Raw genomic sequence first — 12,981 nt, 5'->3', positions numbered from 1 at the left:
TGGAAATTAGCACTGATGTGAGGTTTTTTGCTTTTTTCCTAGTTTTAATAATGTTTACTGTTTTCCTGATGTATATAATTTTGCCAGACTTCCTCATATATGATAAGTTATTCATTGTGCAAAACTTGCACAATTGTTCTGCATGTGAAAGCATGAGATGTAACTGATCATTTGGGGGAATTGTTGATCAGTTGAAAGACTCAAGCACTTTTCTATTCCACTTAAACTATATATGTATTAAAAAGTCTTTTCTTCAAAACTAGTATTTTGGGAGGTCATATGCGGATACACATATTTAACGTCATGTGGTGTGCTTCCATTTCGATGAAAAATATCAATGAAATGCTAAATCAGATACTTCTGAAAAGTTTTCATCTTCTTGCTAACAAACTTTCTAATTTTTTTTCTTTTTTTTTTTTTTTACAAAAGCTGTCAATCCTTTCTTTTCGGTCTTGTAAAATCTGTAGTTGGAGAGATGTGTGTCCCTGTGTAGGAGCCCTCTCGTTTGTTTTCTATTACCGTGCTTTGTAATGATTCCTTTCTCTTCCTGTGCTGCTTCAGTTCCTACCTGTTAACCTCTCTCCCACTGAGGACTATATATATTCTTTGGAAATAATTAATGAAACTTGAATTTCCTCAACTAGTATTGAATTCAATTACTACTTGGAGTCTGTGGTTTCAGCAGTGGAGATGGATATAGTTGACTTGACACCTCCTTCACCTTACTTCACCTGCCCACCCCCTGGTCCCCAAGCTGCAGTCCCTAACTGGTGGTGGTTTGAAAGCTCTGATACCTACTGGTAGGAACAAAGCTCCTTCTTTAAATATTCAGTGTGGCAACCCAGTTTCTAGAGTCCTGCAAAAGTTTAATGCTGGCAGAAGTGATGTTTCAAGGTATCCAACAACCTGTTCACCACTTTAAAAATCCTCGTAGTCAATAATACTTGATTTCATTGGTTTTGGGGTTTTTTGGGTGGGTGGGGGGAGGATAGGGTGGAGGGTTTAGACAAGTTTGTAGTAATTTTGTTTGTGAATAAATACATAGTGTCTACAGAAATGATATATAGTGGTTTTCTTCCAACTGTAAGCAGTTTTTTCCTACCATGACAGTTTTTAAGTTGGAGTCTTTAGAGGTGATATCTTTACTCTTGGAACAGAATGATGAAATGTATTTGGTAAAAATTCTTTGCAGTATATGTCAAGTTAATGAGGTGTCCTGTTCATAGTATATCTTTTATAATCATTGTTTTATTCTTACAGTCAGCTGCTTCAGAGTGTTTTGTAGCATGTGTGACCATTGTTGGTAGAGTTCCTCCCTGCTTCTTAGTCTGAAGTTGCTGAGGATACCTATTAACTTTGTTGTTTCGTTACAAGTAATGCATTTTCTTCATCTTAAAAAGCCGAGTTACTTCATAACTGTTCCCTTTGCTTTAGCTTCCCAGGCAAGACTCTTGTATCCCTCAGGGAGGCAGCTGAGAGGAGAGCAGAAACAGTGCCAACAGAAGTGGAAAGTGTGAAGGCCATCTGAAGGGCTGCGGGACGGGTGTCAGGGCAGATGTCACGTTCAGACCTGAAGCTCAGTGAAGGATTTCCACACATGCCGTCAAGCAATTTAAGTACTTGTACAGAATGGGAAAATATACATTTGTGTGTATAAACCTAATAATCACCTAGCTACGCCAAAATACAGGCTGCTTTCTGAACAGTAATTTTTGGACACGTGTGCGGAAAACACTGATGCATAGACTCGAATGGAGAAGGGATCCGGTGCAGCCCTCTGAGCCTGGCACTGTAGTTGCATTTAACTGTTTTTAGTGAGGGGAACTGCTGAGCGTATTTCAAGCTTGTAGCTTCCTAAAGGTAAACAAAGTTAACAGGAGAAGTACCTGGTACATGATCTGAAGGTGTAGATTGACGTGACAGGTAAGACGACCGATGGCCAGCTACCTCTCTGCAAGAGTCTCTCTCCTTGGCCAGGCGTTTCCCACTTTTCTCTTGGGTTGCGAACTAGGGATCATATGTCACAGGGAGAATTAATTCAGTTGCCTGATCAATTGGAAAACTAATTTAAAAACACTTCAGTCTCCTACGTTAGCTAGCTGAAGCTTCTCTCCTTGCAGCCTCAAAATCGCTCTCCAAAGCAGAGAGGGGGAAGGGAAAGCTATATTGACTTCTTCCATAATTTTTTTTAGCCATTAGGCAGGGTGGACCTGGACCAGCTGATACGTGAGAGGTCTGGCTGGACCTGCACCCCAAACCTTTCAGGCCCATGTAGGTGTTTGGTCACATAACTGAAGATCTTGGTCTAAACTCCCAGTGTTACAGGGTAAACCTGGCATAGCATCTGGAAAAGGGAAGTCTGTGTGGGTAGAAGTGCTCTTTTGTCTTTCTATTCCAGGCCAGTCTCTAACCAGCCACAAAGGATCATTGCAGGGAACTGAATTCAGTGATTACAACAGTTGTTTCCACCTTTCTTTTCATATTCAGGCACTGGCTGGAACTGTTGCTACTCTCAAAGGAGGAAAAGTGGTTGAAAACATGATGAGACAGGGAAGGAAACCTTATTTTACCTTGTGTTTTTTCTCTTATGTGCAAGTATTTCCACAGCCTTATCTGATCACAACAGTGTTTTTGCAAGAATCAAATCTCTTCCTCACTAACTCTGAAATTTTAGCCAGGAGTATAACCTGGGGCACTTTGCCTTATTCTACCTCTATTCTTCACTCGTGCCTCACAGCAAAAGCAGACTCTTGGAGCATAACACTACAAGCAACAAATTTGTTAAATCCATATCAACATTTTGAACTAGTAAGGGTCATGCTATGTTGTTATACTTTCTTAAAACATAGATTTACATGTATAAACAGCAGATGAATAAGTAGTAGTGATTTTGGTTTTTTGTTTTGTTTGTTTTTTGAAGAATTTGGAACAAATAGGAAGTAGTAATTTCTTCTCTTGTGGCAAACCTGATGTGAAAATGATTATTTTGACAGCCTAATCAGCTGATAGAACTGCCTTTAGGAATTTAAGTGAGCTTGTTTCATGTTTTCTTTGCTTTATGAAAAAGTGATAAGTGGAATATATTGTTCTGAACACAGTTACAGTTTGTTTTTCCTGGTGTAAAACATCTGTCTTGTCTGCTTCTCCCTTTGTTTTGCTGTACCTAATGATTTTATGATGTTGTGAAGATTCTAACTGCTTGTGACAAACAAAGTCTGCAGCAATCGATCCACAAACACTCTCCGTTAATCGAGGTGAAGACTCTTTTCCAGCTTCAGTTGGGACCCAGTTCTGGCAGACTCTCGGGGAGACTGACCTGACATGGTAGCAACCTCCAAATTATAGCAAGAGTTTGATCAACAGGAGAATTAACGCAGAGGCTGGCTGTTAAAATACACTGCTTAGAAATCTGCTACGTGCGAGATGAGTGCATCTCTCTACTGCATTAGATCAGTTGTGGGGCAGAATTGCTCTTTCAACTTTCGTAAGCGGATTTTTCTTCTGTGCCGCAGTTTTCTGTTGAGGTATCTTGGGGAACACTTTGACTGATGACGGGTAATTTGCTCCTAACTGGGGTGACGCTTTTGCTTTGCTTTCGCTTCTGTTTCTCCAAGTACGGATCAGAACCACTGCGTAAGCTTTTGCCTCAGGTCCCTGGCAAAGGCCGTGCTGTTTGCACTTGATCTTGTATGTTTGCTCCCTGTTGTGGCTGTATCAGTCATTGCGTTAAATGTGTATTAAAATATAGTTTAAACTTGCAATGCATTATGAGAAATAACTTCATAAAGTCATGTGAAATTGAAGCTTTAGCACAGTGTCTGGGTTTTGTCCAAATGATGGTATGCGGGGAGAAGCTTGGAAGTCCGTTCTGTGTTAGCCTTTCCCAGGAAGTATTTATCCCTGAAAATGGGTCAGCGTGCACATCCGTCCTCTTATTGCTTAAGCTATGTAAAAGTTATCAATGTGTTTCACTTTGTGGTAGCTTTAATAGCATAGCTTCTCACCAAAAGCAGCTTTGTTTATTGTGGAGAGGTACTGGTAGGGTGAGATAGGTCTCTTTTCAGAAAGGGAGAGCAAAATAACTGTTTATAATTCAAGTCTTAGCTATTTTGTAACAACTTGATTGCATAAACAAATCTTAAAGTTACCTTGTTTGTAAAGGAAACCAAGTGATGGTATTTTAACCTCATGTATTCCACCTTGAATCTTAGAAATGGGGTGTGTTACTATCGTTCCTGACAATCGTCTGCCAGTTAAAAAGTACTTTTCAGGCTTTCTTTTTTTCCTTGCACCTATGCAACTCTGCTGTTTCTATCTCCACTGTTCTCTTCACTACTGTGATAGATTTGTGTTAGAAGTTCTCACTATTTTTAAGTCATCCCCCACATCCGTGGCAACTCTCTGTTAGGTTTTGTAGCCGTCTTCTGGGATGGAGTAGTGAGATAGGTGGGAGCATACTTCTCTCCTACCTCCTTCCCTCAGTTATGGCAGCTTTTCTTTATTATATGCTAAACACCACTTTCAGTTGGGAAAATAGTAATAGTAGCATGAAATGTTTCTGTAGGTACAGCAGTAAACCATAACAGCAGCCACTGTTGGTGAGACCAAAGGTTTGATTAACTATTGCTGATGATACCAGCTGGGCTTATCTGTATTAGAGGCTCAGTAATACAGATTACTGAATAGGTTGTGCAAATATATGGTGGTTTGGGCCCTGTTTTATTTGAAAGGGGAACGCTGGGGAGCTTTTTCCAGCTTTTGTGTCTGGGATCCTGTCTACTGAATAGTAGAAGAATGAGCTACTGATCTCCTCTTTTTCAAAATAATTAGGTTAGGATAAATTGTCACTGTTATTGATAGACTTTGCTTGGCTCCACCTGAAGACTGAAGTGATGTTTGTCAGTGAAGATCGAGACTGTGTATTTTCACTCTTCTGTAACAGCTTATGGGTGCTAACTTTTTGTCTGTATTTAAGAAAAGCATGGGAAAGGATTTGATTGTGACACTAATTATTGTTAATAGTTAACAGTATTATTCCGTTGGAATTGATCTGAATCTGGGTTAATCCAGTCTGAACCTGGTGGAGGTCAGAGTTTGACTGTTCAGGACTTTCTGTTGTAAGTGAGACGAGAAAACAGCGATGTACCTTTTTAAGCTTTATTCCTGTAAGAGAGCAGTATATACATTAAAAATATCTGCTCAAGCCACTGGGCACACTTTGGTTAAATATTCTTAATTGGAAAGGGAGAACAGGATTTGGGAGTTCTTTAGGGTTTTTTCTTCTAATTTATTGTTTTCTGAGGTAAGTATTTAGATGAATTACAGTAAACACTCACGCCGTGACTTTCGGAGATCAGGCGTGCTGAAGGCGAGGGGTGCTGCCCCGTGGCAGGGGGAAGGCTCCCGTGCTGCACGGTCGGTGGTCGGTGGCTGCTGCCGTGCCTGCGTCCCGTCCCGTTTCACCCGTTCACTCCTCGCCTTCCTGGGATGTCAGCAGTTTGTCTGTGCCTCACATAGACCTGGGTTAGGCTTGGCTGGTAACAAATTCAAACACAGATGACAGTTCTAGAAGTCTCATGCTGGCTGTAGGAGAACAGACTGTTCTTCTCTGAATTTAAGGCTATTGATTAAAGAGTTACCTGATAGTTTTATCTTAATTTACAAGAATCGGCTGTCAGAGTTGGCTTGTGTAGGTTCTGTGTTATTTGGCTGTGATGTTTTTATTCTGATGCTGGAAGCTCAAGAATCCATTACCTTACAAGGGTCTGCTGCTTCACTGCTTCTCTTTCCTAATGCTGCTGAGCCCTTGCGAGCAGGGCTCACTCCCGAGATGGCCAGCTTATTCAAGCGTATCGTGGTATGCAAATGGTCTCCTGCCTCTTGCTACCTTTCTATAATCCCTTCCCACACCTGTGCGGTTTTAGTGTGGTCTTTTGGTCCCACTTCTAGGCAGGAGCAACTGCCCCAAAAGGACAGGTATCGGATTCGGTCTGCTGTCCTCAAAGCTCTTCTTTCACAAGCATCTCTTGGTCTTTTACTAAAAGTGAATGTGTCTTCTAAGGAATACAAAAATTACCATACCCATACTTAGCTAGCGTTGGTAATATGCACACCTGGACAAAATAAGAAAGCTCTTGTGCATTTCCTTGTTCCCTTCAATGAATGCTGAGAGACCTGTGGGTTTGGGTCAGATTCCTCCACGGTTTGCTGTTTCTGCCCTCCTTCCTCTGCCGGGATTTCCCCCTCCCGCTGCCCCACGCAGAGCCTGGGAGGAGAGATAAAAGATTGCTTTATCTTGCACGTTCCAGGGTTCCCAGAGGTTGTGAACGCTTTCTGCCAGCTGATCTCTGGGTCTAACTCCAGTGTACCTCTTTGTCAGAGAGTGTCCCAGAGAGCAGGCAGCTGTCTTGGGTGTACCAGCCCCGGTTTTGTATGGCCATGGGATTGACCATTGCCTCTGCCGTGGGTTTCGGCTCCCCACGGATGCCAAAAAACCAGAGCAGAGAGCACGTAACCTCCATACATACTGATGACATGCACTGGGTTTGATGAGTAGTAGCAGGCAGAGGCATGACTTAATGCAATGTAGTTTTTCTAAATGCATTACTGAGGTAAAATTGTTTCCTTTTTTAACTCACTTGATGCTAGAGAAAGTAACAGGAGATGAAAGAGCGGAGAGAAGGAGCTCATGCAGGTTGATAATTGCTTGCTTACATCTTGTGAAGGAGAATTTCAGTATTAATTTGTTTTTCTACAAGAAATTTTCTATAAATCCTATCCCTGTGTGAACAGGACAAATAAAACCTGAATGTTCCTGTTGATATCAAATCCATGTGAGCAGGTAACACCTGGTCCTGTGGAAGGAAGGGAAAAGGAATAGAGATTCATGTCAGTGTGTTGTCAAATGAAAAAGCAAATTAAGAAGCCTTTAAGAAAAAGGCTTTGGTAGAGTTTAGGTGTATTCTGAAGAATATCTTGCTAGTTTATCCTCATAGTTTTTTTTAGATGAGTTCTATATGTGACACCGGAGGGAAAAAGAAGAGTTTGAGCAGGAAACAGACACTGTGGTTAGTGGTTTTGCTCCAGGCTGCGGAGGCCAGTTTTGCCAGGTAAGGTTTTGGTTGGTTTCTGGGGCTAAAGCTGCTCTGGTCGCTGCCCGTGCAGGTGGTGCTGGCCATGGCCCTTGTTGGTGCATGGCTGCACCGTCCTGCACCATCCCTGGGACCTGGGTGTGTGTAAGTGCCATCCTGAAAGCGGTCCTCAGCGTTATGGATGAAGCTCAAATCTCAGCCTGTGGCTGAGCTTGTGAAAACTAGATGAACTTTGAGAATTTAAATTGATACCACATTTAAATATGCGTCATCATGCTTTTGGAGCAGAAAGGTCAAACCTTTGATCTACTGGTGGTGGTTGGATTGCAGTTATGTACGCTGTGATTCCCTCCCAGCTTCTGGCTTTTGAATGCCTTTCTCCTGATGGATGAGTTACTAAAGTGTTCTTCAAAGGCCCTGAGACTTTGCTGCTTGTCTTTTTTTAGTGTTGACAATGTGATAGTTATTGCAAATCTTGTTAACAGTGTGACTAGAAGAGGTGATGTCTGCTCCCTGTGATGTTTGGGCCCAAGTGACTTTCTCTTTCTGAATGTAACATGGAGCGGGAACCACCACGTCATTGTCATGGCTTCATCCAGATGTTGGTACCAATGTGAAAGGAGAAAAAAGACTTTGTGTCCTCAGAGGACGTGTGAAGGAGAACATCCTGATGGACCCTTTCAGGGTTGGTCTACATGAGCTTGTGACACAATAGAAATCTGATTATTTTTTTTAGTGGAAGTCTCTGGTTGTACTTTTATTAATAATAAATGGCCATTTTAAATAAAATTTAAAGTGGACGTCTATCACAAATATATGTAGAAATTCTTTGTGTTTTTTTGTGTTTGAATACCTGTCAGACATTGGTGCTAGGAGAAGTTAGGTTTCTTGGGCTACTTTTAGTCCCTGAGGTGGGGAAAAGTGGGATATTTTTTTTTTTTTCCTTCTAGACATCTTAAAGGTGCTGTTGACATTTGCCATCGTCTTTGAATCACCACAATCGCCTTCCTCATTCTATGCTGACTATGAAGAAAGACTGGTCATTCTAGTTGTTTTGGTGGTCACTCAGATATTTCCTGGCGTAGCAGAAAATATGAATTAAAACAAAAAATAACAATTACTAATTCAGTGCCAGTGTGCAGAAGATCCTCACTATTTTGAACTCTTTCTGGATCCTATTGAGGTCAGCAATATATCCCCACTAAGGCTAATGAAGTCCTTCCCTCCCTTGGAGGGGAGCGATGGCTGTGGACTAGAGTGAGTTACAGGTGGTGACTGGCAGAGAAGATGATGGGGCGACTTATGAGAAAGGGATTCAGAAAGTAATTTATTGCAAGTCTACTATATTGAGAAGTGAATAAAAGGGGAAGTAAAAGTGAAACATACCGCACGGACTATGATTTGTGAAGTAATGAATGACAGGCAAGAACTTGTGTGAAGATGTCCAGTGAAGGAGGTGGCACACAAGAAACCCAGTCTGTTTTCCTATTTGGTGGTGATACGACTTCAGTAGCCCCTAGTCTAATTACTGTTAGTTCTAGCTGTTCATTCTTGCTTGTCTGCAGCACTGAGGATTTGTACCGTGTGACAGTAAGGAGGGAGGACGGATGGACTGAAAAAAGAATCTGTTTCTTAGGAATTTTTTTTTTTTTTTTTGGTAAAAGGAGTTTGATGGAGAATGCCAGGTTATCACTGGCACAAATCAGAGGTAGGCAATCTGGACTGCTGAAGTTAGTACTCAAACCACAGAAATGGTCATGGAACCACAGCCTTAAAGCAACGTTAAAGGCAAGTGCAAAAATGCTTAGTAAAAGTTTACGTTTTCTTTGGTTTGTACTTGTTGAATCACGTCTACTTGCATTTCATTTGGTTAGCACCTACCACTATGGAGTCCTGAACCGTGGTGAGCCCTTCAGGTGTTTTCCATGAATGATTTTTTTTTTGTTACATAAAACAAATTCAATATGACACTCTCCACTTCCTAAACCTACAACAGAAGTAATTCTTTGCTAATTTGCAACTTACCAGCACAAATGAAAGAGCAATGTTTCCAGTGAACTAGAAAGCAATGGGATTTTGTTTATGAAAGAAACCGTAATCCATTTGTTTCTTGCCCTGTAGAATATTAAGGTCCTGTAGACCAGACTGTCCCTTCTTCACTTGCATCTGTGCATTTCCAGAATATTGGTTTTATGCTACTATCGTTGGTAGTTTAGAGGGGGGAATTTGGTGCACTGGTAGAAATTGAATTTCTCTACAGAGGTACAGATTAGATGTGGCACTGTTCACTTTTATGTCAGCATTAATAGGTGAAAAGTGCAAACAATTTACTGGTTTATTTAAGATAGGCATCTCTGAACTAACAGTAAAGTTTCAGTTAGAAAATGCTCATTTGTATGTGTCTATTTTAAAGTAGAATTACCCTGTCTTTAAGAAATATAGATGTAATACAGCTGCCCAAGTACAGCGTGCACAGGTTACCTTACATCCAGCTTTGGCCAGGCTAAACAACAGGTATAAATCAGTGCTGCTCTGGTGTAGTTTGAACTTTGCTTTCTGTGTTGCTAACAAAGATTTCCTTTAACAGAAAGCTAAGGTGGTGGGAATAACTTTCTGACTTAAAGTACTATGCCATCTGTTTCTGTTTTCCCTTGCTAGTATCACTGCATTTTGGTGCAGTAAGTGGACCACTGTAGAGTCTGGTTCCCACACCCCCAAAAATATTTTCAAATAAAGTGTCAAGAATTGAGGTGGGAAATGTATGTTTTGCTCTCCTGATAGTTTAAATGTTACCTTTCTGTAGGATGAAAGTCAGGAGAGCATGCTTTCTCCTTATGAATTGTAGGCAGAGCCTAGCCCCTCCTGAGATGCTTTACAAAAGTGAAGCACAGCTGGCCGTAAGAACTGGGTGCTGCCTGACATTTCACACTGTACTGCAGCTCAGCTGCTTTTAGACATACCTGAGTCGTTCCTCAACTGTGAAAATACATCATGCTGTTGTGTACACCGAGAGTTCTGAAGTTCCTAATATGCAGTGGTATTTTGAAATTCAAAGACTTTTTAAGACCCAGGGGTTTGACATTGTGATAAGCTGATATTGAAGGATAAAGGTCTTCAAAATTTAAAAAAAAAAAAAATCAAGGAAAAGATAAGCCCAGTTATTTTTACCCATGTTATAAGAGATTTTTTTATTGGTGTGTGTGGTTTTTTTTTTCCCCCTTTCCCATTCCATAGCACCTCCTGGGTCTGCAGGAGCAGGTAGTCTGACAGGCTACCTCTAAAGCTGTACTTACATCAATTGCTGATGCTAGTGCACAAACAAAGATGGACTGTTCTGGTAAGACAAGGCTCCATTGAAGTTACTGCTAATAAGCAAACCAGCTCTGTTCACTTCAGTCCCACTCAAAACGCAGGAAAAGGATCAATCTTTGCCAAACTTGAAAAGCTGAAACTATTACAGAGGATAAAAATGATTTACTTCAAGTGGGTGTAAAACATATTTTCAAAATAAACACTGAAACCACACTTGACTCTTACCACATATATTAATCATATTCTGCAAGGGCATGAAATATAGAAAGTGTTCAGCTTTGTATTCCTTCATTTTATAAATGCAGGATTGTTCTAACGAGCATTTAATATAAGCAGTGCTTCTTAAATACCAGCTTAGATGCCAGATACAATGTGCGTTCTCACTGTGAAGTGTTACTCCATTGTAGCTTAGTTTACTCTTAGCAAAAGGGCTTGCCTCTTAGTATTTCCCCAATGCTTAAAAAAAACCCCAGCCCTGAAGTAGTTGTAGATGGGATTGATTTGACTATTTGATTTTAAATTGTTGTACCTACACTTGTTTAAACAGAAGCTTGTACCCATCCTTGCAGTAGTGCAATAGCTTTTTGTATTTCTATAGTAAATTATTTTCCTAGTTTAACATGTTTGAGTGCTCTAGCGCTGGATTGATCATCATCTGCTTTTTAAGCACAGCTCCATGATGTAGTGAGTGATTCTTCTGAGAAGAGTCACTCTAGTGATGTCATATGCTTGACTTCAATTTTCACATGCTGCTACAGGTGAATTAAGAGTCCTACAGGTATAAAATGTGGACATTCCCCAGCATGTAGTTTGTTGGGGTTTTGTTTGTGTTTCTTTTAATACCTTTGACTACATACGAGTCCTCCTGTACTTACACTGGTCTATGTAAAAACCAAACTGTTTGAGCCTAGCCTTGTTTGCATGTGATGGAGCTCTGCTTACCTTTTAGAGCTGGAAATGAAATTCAGGGAAGTTCCCTCCTAGGAGTGGGTGTATTGCTGGGGGAGCTGCCGCTCCCCGGTACCGCGGGCAGATCTGCCTGCATCCTGCCCTGCCTGCACCCGGAGCTGAGCCTGCTCAGGACACGGTGGCAGCGAGCGCTTGCTGAGGTGTTCTCCGCCATGCTCTGGGACTGGCTGCCAACACCCTCGCCCTTCTTTGCTCTCTCTAACGGGTACCTAACCTCTTTGCTTTGTTTAGGTTTAGCTACATTGCGGAGAGAACAAAGGTAGTGCAAAGGGGATTTTTTTTTTTTGAAGTCAGGATGAACCTTGGGTTTTTTACCATTTTGTTATGACTCTTCTAATTCTCTGGCTCCTGACTATATTAATAATCATGCAGTTAGAGCCCATATGGCTCTGCTGCTGAGGCAGCGATGACAGGGCTGTGTTGTGTTGGCTTTGGGTTTGGTATTTTTTCCTCCATTCTTAGCTTAAATACTGCGTTAGTGGAGTCTCTGACGTGTCTTCTGGTACCACTATGCAGCAGCGAGATCGGCATCCAAATCTGAGGTGTTCCTCAGTGTATTGTTTGGCAGATTCCCATAATGGAGCATGTTAAGGAATAAGCAATCTAGGGAAATCAAACTTGCCAACCTTGAAACAGTAATTCCTAGAAAGAAATGCTGGCTGCACCATTAAACCCCTTTTTCTCTACATGGAGATATTCAGTAAGGAAGGAATTGGGCTGGTGATCAGCTCCACTTGTACAGTCAGCATTCATTCAGTATTACTCGAGGCAGACACAAACATGCTCAAGCTGGGTCCTTGCAGACTCTGGAGATTCAGCAGGGTTTATTAACTTGGGCTCAGTGCCAAGCAAATGCAACTCGGCTGCTCCCAGACCAAGTAGGATCTGCTCTTTTGGCGTGGAGTCCGAGCTGTTCGAGCCTGCCAAGCATGAAGGGTGCAGACCTGGCTCCAGTCCTGTGCTCAGATCCAGGAGTTCTGGAAACACGGTGTGGGTATCTGACCATATGGATCAACTTGAGACCATCAGGGCTCATTAGATCAACAGCAGTTTCAGCCCTGTTAACCTTGAGCTTGCTTCTGTGCCTGTTTTTTGTTTTGGTCATCTTTCTGTTGTGTTTCCCTTTTTTTTTTTTTAAGTTTTTTTTTTTTATGGTTTGGGTTTTTTTAAATTTAACTTCTCTGTGCTGTGATTCCCAGCATGTTTTGCAGTGGAAACAGTATACAAATATTTCCATTGCCTGCTTTCTCACATCCTGTAAGAGCCGTGATATTGGAGCGCTGACCGTTACACCCAAAGTGTGGAGTGCCGAATGGGTACTACCGGTTAGGACTTGTGTTTTGGTTTCACGGAGTACGTAGCCATGGTACATACACTGACACTATAGATTTAATAACTGCAGTTGCCATAATGGTAATTAGCTTTTCTGTTTGGATTTGAAAATACACTCTGGAAAAACTGCAGTGTGATTGGACTAAGTCAAAATAATTTTAAGGCGATGTGCTTGATAGTCTGTGGATTATTACAGTACTTGAAATTGAATTTCCTCACAAAATTCACAAATGCTTGCTTAACTTTTCCAAGCAAAAGGTCATACAGCTCTTCTGGG

At 41.4% G+C, this 12,981-nt stretch overlaps 1 protein-coding gene across 1 annotated transcript in view; it reads left to right on the top strand.

Moving 5' to 3' along the window:
• The window catches only part of LOC104161792 (probable E3 ubiquitin-protein ligase RNF217), a gene marked incomplete at its 3' end in the record, with an annotated part of 40,946 nt that overhangs the window by 12,701 nt on the left and 15,264 nt on the right, over positions 1-12,981 (top strand). The gene's annotated exons all lie outside the window — the stretch shown is intronic.

This window comes from Cariama cristata, unplaced genomic scaffold (genome assembly GCF_000690535.1).
Source record: "Cariama cristata isolate BGI_N322 unplaced genomic scaffold, ASM69053v1 scaffold10015, whole genome shotgun sequence".
Taxonomy (NCBI): Eukaryota; Metazoa; Chordata; class Aves; order Cariamiformes; family Cariamidae; genus Cariama; species Cariama cristata.
This window is presented reverse-complemented; position numbering and strand designations above follow the sequence as displayed.